Consider the following 6,000-nt stretch of genomic DNA (forward strand, 5'->3'; position numbering starts at 1 on the left):
AAATGGCCAATCAGGCAGATTTGATTAGAATCCCCTGGAGAAAAATGCGCCAAATTTGATGCTTGTATCATCATTTGCACGATTCCTCTCAAAAATTGCTGTTATCTGCCCCATTATTGGGAGGGAAAGGCGAGCTGAGGGCAGGGGCCTATTCTTGCACCTGTCTGCCTCGTGTGGTCTGATCGAGCTTGTTCAGTGGCGGGATATAGGGGATGGGATTAGATGTGATATAGGGGATGTCCTTTTCGACATCGGGGATGGATTCTAACTATACACATACTTATCGAAATAACTGAACTAGGGGGCTCTGGCTGTTTGTGTGCAAAAGGTTTCCAAATCCGTAACAGTATAACAGGTACATGATGATGATGAGGATGATGATGATGATGATGATGATGATGATGATGATGATGCCAATGTTGTGGGGAGAGATTCTAGGCGATCCGGAAGTAGTGAAAGCACGATGCCGAGGTTAATGAGTCACCATTATCATGATACAAGTGCAACGCTGAAATTGGGGACGCTCAAGGAGAAGGGGTGGATAAAGATGAAAGGAAGGGGAGAATGGGAAACTATCGCGTGCCGGTCGCGACAACTTGCAGTTCCAAACTCGATCTAGAACGGTGCTCAAGGTTTAGCATAATGTGGCTTTCGAGCCACAAAAAAACAGAACAAGCTGAAATGAGCTAAGATCCTCGTCCTCTTAATGATGACGTCATAAAAGTGAATATGACGTCATTGTGATGTATCAGGTTTGCGATAAATTATCTGTGCTAATGCCCGGCTTGATTCCCCACAAACAAAATTCAAACAGCTTGCCTAGTTTCGGAGATAATGGTATAGGCGATTTCCATAAGCAGAGATATTATGACGTCAACTTTTTTTCTGGGAAGAATTTCCAAAATCGGAGATGGTTACTGCCTGCGCGTGGGCTTTCTGCATATACAGGGCAAGTTTCATGAAGATCCGATGAAAACTCTGGGTTGTGAATCAAAAAATGTCAAAAAATAGGAGTTTTTTCACCTCTCTCTGGAATTATAGAGAGACGAAGAAGAAGAATTGACGTCAATCGTGCAAAAAAACAAACAATTGTGACATCATTCGTGATGTCATAGCACAGTGTCCTGTTATTGGTCAGCAAATAAATGACCGTAACTTGGGAAACGTTCGTCCGATTAACATCAAACCTTGAAAAGGCACATCCGCGCGTCCCTGGCAATATTCCTGGCATGTTTCAATCCGATCGGACCGGCGGTCGTCGAGAAACGGCAGTCGCAGACAGACACACAGAGATTGCTAGAATTATCGATGGACTAGTACGGGCCCGTCGGGGCGGGCCCGTAGGTGAGTGCAAGTATGTGCAGCCTCTCAATCTATCTCTATCTCTATCTCTATCTCTATCTCTATCTCTATCTCTATCTCTATCTCTCTCTCTCTCTCTCTCTCTCTCTCTATCTCTATCTCTATCTCTATCTCTATCTCTCTCTCTCTCTCTCTCTCTCTCTCTCTCTCTCTCTCTCTCTCTCACACACACACACACACACACACCTCGAAAAGGCACATCCGAGGGTCCCCAGCAATATTCCTGGCAAGTTTCAATCGTACAAAAAAAAAAAAATTAAATAAACATTAATTGTGACGTCATTTGTGACGTCAGAGCACTGTGTCCTGTCATTGGTTGACAGATAAATGGCCGTAACTCGGGAACCTCTCGTCCGATTGATATCAAACCTTGAAAAGGCACATCCGCGGGTCCCCGACAATATTCCTGGCAAGTTTCAATCGGATCGGACCGGTGATCGTCCGGTTATTAATAATTTGGGAAAAAATTGACATGATAAGGTGAGAAGGTGGAACGACATCTTCAGCTGCCATATGTACACCTTTTCAACACTGAAAAAAGCAGTAAAATGGCCATAACTTGGGAACCGCTCGTCCGATCGATATCAAACCTCGAAAAGACACATCCGCGGGTCCCCGGCAATATTCCTGGCAATTTCAATGAGATCGGACCGGCGGTCGTCGAGAAATGGCGGTCGCAGACAGACAGACAGACAGACACACAGAGATTGCTGGAATTATAGATAGACCAGCACGGGCCCGTAGGTGCGTGCCCATAGGTGAGTGCCAGTATGTGCAGCCTCTCTCTCTCTCAAACCTCGAAAAGGCACATCCGCGGGTCCCCAGCAATATTCCTGTCAAGTTTCAATCGTACAAAATAAATAATAAATAAATAAATAAATAAACAAACATTAATTGTGACGTCATTTGTGACGACATAGCACCGTGTCTTGTCATTGGTCGACAGATAAATGGCCGTAACTTGGGAACCGCTTATCCGATAAATATCAAACCTTGAAAAGCACATCCGAGGGGCCCCGGCAATATTCCTGGCAAGTTTCAATCAGATCGGACCGTCGATCGTGCAAAAAATAAATAAATAAATAAATAAATATGAATTGTGACGTCATGCGTGACGTCATAGCACTGTGTCTTGTCATTGGTCGACAGATAAATGGCCGTAACTTGGGAACCGCTCGTCCGATCGATATCAAACCTTGAAAAGACACATCTGCGGGTCCCCGGCAATATTCCTGGTAAGTTTCAATCCAATCGGACCGGCGGTAGTCGAGAAACGGCGGTCGCAGACAGACAGACAGACACACATAGAGATTGCTGGAATTTTAGATAGATATGCCAAGTTTCAGGAAGTTTCGATGAAAACTGGAGGCTGTGAAACAAAAAAGTCCACAAGAACAACAACGTGAGTAATTCAAACAGCTTGCCTCGTTTCGGAGATAATGGTATAGGCGATTTCCATAAGCAGAGATATTATGACGTCAACTTTTTTTCTGGGAAGAATTTCCAAAATCGGAGTTGGTTACTGCCTGCGTGTGGGCTTTCTGCATATACAGGGCAAGTTTCATGAAGATCCGATGAAAACTCTGGGTTGTGAATCAAAAAATGTCAAAAAATAGGAGTTTTTTTCACCTCTCTCTGGAATTATAGAGAGACGAAGAAGAAGAATTGATGTCAATCGTGCAAAAAAACAAATTGTGACGTCATTCGTGATGTCATAGCACAGTGTCCTGTTATTGGTCAGCAAATAAATGACCGTAACTTGGGAAACGTTCGTCCGATTAACATCAAACCTTGAAAAGGCACATCCGCGCGTCCCTGGCAATATTCCTGGCATGTTTCAATCCGATCGGACCGGCGGTCGTCGAGAAACGGCAGTCGCAGACAGACACACATACAGACAGACAGACAGACAGACACACAGAGATTGCTAGAATTATCGATGGACTAGTACGGGCCCGTCGGGGCGGGCCCGTAGGTGAGTGCAAGTATGTGCACTCTCTCTCACTCTCTCACTCTCTCACTCTCTCACTCTCTCACTCTCTCACTCTCTCACTCTCTCACTCTCTCACTCTCTCACTCTCTCACTCTCTCACTCTCTCACTCTCTCACTCTCTCACTCTCTCACTCTCTCACTCTCTCACTCTCTCACTCTCTCACTCTCTCACTCTCTCTCTCTCTCTCTCTCTCTCTCTCTCTCTCTCTCACACACCTCGAAAAGGCACATCCGAGGGTCCCCAGCAATATTCCTGGCAAGTTTCAATCGTACAAAAAAAAAAAAATTAAATAAACATTAATTGTGACGTCATTTGTGACGTCAGAGCACTGTGTCCTGTCATTGGTTGACAGATAAATGGCCGTAACTCGGGAACCGCTCGTCCGATTGATATCAAACCTTGAAAAGGCACATCCGCGGGTCCCCGACAATATTCCTGGCAAGTTTCAATCGGATCGGACCGGTGATCGTCCGGTTATTAATAATTTGGGAAAAAATTGGCATGATAAGGTGAGAAGGTGGAACGACATCTTCAGCTGCCATATGTACACCTTTTCAACACTGAAAAAAGCAGTAAAATGGCCGTAACTTGGGAACCGCTCGATATCAAACCTCGAAAAGACACATCCGCGGGTCCCCGGCAATATTCCTGGCAATTTCAATGAGATCGGACCGGCGGTCGTCGAGAAACGGCGGTCGCAGACAGACAGACAGACAGACACACAGAGATTGCTGGAATTATAGATAGACCAGCACGGGCCCGTAGGTGCGTGCCCATAGGTGAGTGCCAGTATGTGCAGCCTCTCTCTCTCTCAAACCTCGAAAAGGCACATCCGCGGGTCCCCAGCAATATTCCTGTCAAGTTTCAATCGTACAAAATAAATAATAAATAAATAAATAAATAAACAAACATTAATTGTGACGTCATTTGTGACGACATAGCACCGTGTCTTGTCATTGGTCGACAGATAAATGGCCGTAACTTGGGAACCGCTTATCCGATAAATATCAAACCTTGAAAAGCACATCCGAGGGGCCCCGGCAATATTCCTGGCAAGTTTCAATCAGATCGGACCGTCGATCGTGCAAAAAATAAAAAATAAATAAATAAATATGAATTGTGACGTCATGCGTGACGTCATAGCACTGTGTCTTGTCATTGGTTGACAGATAAATGGCCGTAACTTGGGAACCGCTCGTCCGATCGATATCAAACCTTGAAAAGACACATCTGCGGGTCCCAGGCAATATTCCTGGTAAGTTTCAATCCAATCGGACCGGCGGTAGTCGAGAAACGGCGGTCGCAGACAGACAGACAGACACACACACAGAGATTGCTGGAATTTTAGATAGATATGCCAAGTTTCAGGAAGTTTCGATGAAAACTGGAGGCTGTGAAACAAAAAAGTCCACAAGAACAACAACGTGAGTAAGACTTGGAGATTCTCCGCGAGGATAGAAAAACTCACTCTCCTCACACCTCTTCAAACATGGACACACGTATCGTATGTGACGCATCGTCTGTGACGCATCGTCTGTGACGCATCGTTGCTTCATCAATTTCGTGTCGGTAAAGACATGGTTTCAGGTGTGGTGTGCAATCTGTGCCAACGCGGTTCGTCCAACATTCAACGTTTGAAAGTGAACGTGTTGACACGTCCGATGTACAGACGGACGGACGTGCAAGGCCCGAATACGATAAGAGACGTTATGGCGGAAGCAGCGACACCTCACGAACCAAAACAGTCACGTGACCAACACACGGTCGGTTCAGGTGAAGCGGACGAACAAAAATCATCCCAAGTGACGTGGCAGCAACGTCATGGACGATTAAAGACGGAATTTCCCGAACATTACCGACGGATAATGATGACAGAATAACAATGGAGTTTGGCGTGAAGGAAAAGACAAAGGAGTAAATCGATGCACAGAACTCACGTGAAGTTCGTCCGGTCGCTCCCAAATCATCAACAACAACATATATATTCTCACCTCACGTCACAAGGCTGTCGAAGGGAAGATCCGCACAATAACCAACAATTCCAAGAAGTCGAGGAACCAGAACCGGCGCTAAGAGGTCTTATTTATCCTCACAACGCTGACGTCGTTGGAAACACGTTTGCGCATGGAGATCGCCTTCCTGTGTGACGTCATTGGCAAGCGTGTCACGTGATCGGGTTCGGAGTGATTCGTTCCACAATGAACATAATTACACGAGTTGTACCTCAGAAACACGTTCGTTCATCAATTATTATCTCACCTGGACTTTCGTCAGGTGACCTGATGCGATTTTGCAGCGTCTGTCAGTGAGTGAATGAGTGAATGAATGAGTGTGAATGAATGAGTGAGTGAGAGTGAGTAAATGAGCGAGTGAGTGAATCCGTAAACACTTCAGTCATTATCGCTTGAACCAAACACACGATTTTGATGAAACTTGGCCAAAAGGTTCACATCTGATGCCTAAATATGGTGTTGGGAGTTACATGAATATGAATGATGCGTAAGGAGCCGGAACTGACGAGGCGGAACCGAGAGTGACGTCAGCGGGCTTTCCAGTGACGTCAGCACTCAGAGGGCTTTCCAGTGACGTCAGCACTCAGCGGGCTTTCCAGTGACGTCAGCACTCAGCGGGCTTTCCAGTGACG

At 45.7% G+C, this 6,000-nt stretch overlaps 1 protein-coding gene across 1 annotated transcript in view; it reads right to left on the reverse strand.

The window, feature by feature from the left end:
• Positions 1-5,558, reverse strand: part of LOC147031512 (uncharacterized) — a 40,046-nt gene extending 34,488 nt beyond the window's left edge. Inside the window, exon 1 of the mRNA XM_085849688.1 lies at positions 5,348-5,558. The gene's annotated coding sequence lies outside the window, so the exon portion shown is untranslated. The remainder of the gene's footprint in view (positions 1-5,347) is intronic.
• Between the last annotated feature and the right edge of the window lie 442 nt (positions 5,559-6,000).

Source organism: Eptatretus burgeri, chromosome 2 (genome assembly GCF_056783735.1).
Source record: "Eptatretus burgeri isolate ZD-2024b chromosome 2, Ebu_testis_v1, whole genome shotgun sequence".
NCBI classification, from domain to species: domain Eukaryota; kingdom Metazoa; phylum Chordata; class Myxini; order Myxiniformes; family Myxinidae; genus Eptatretus; species Eptatretus burgeri.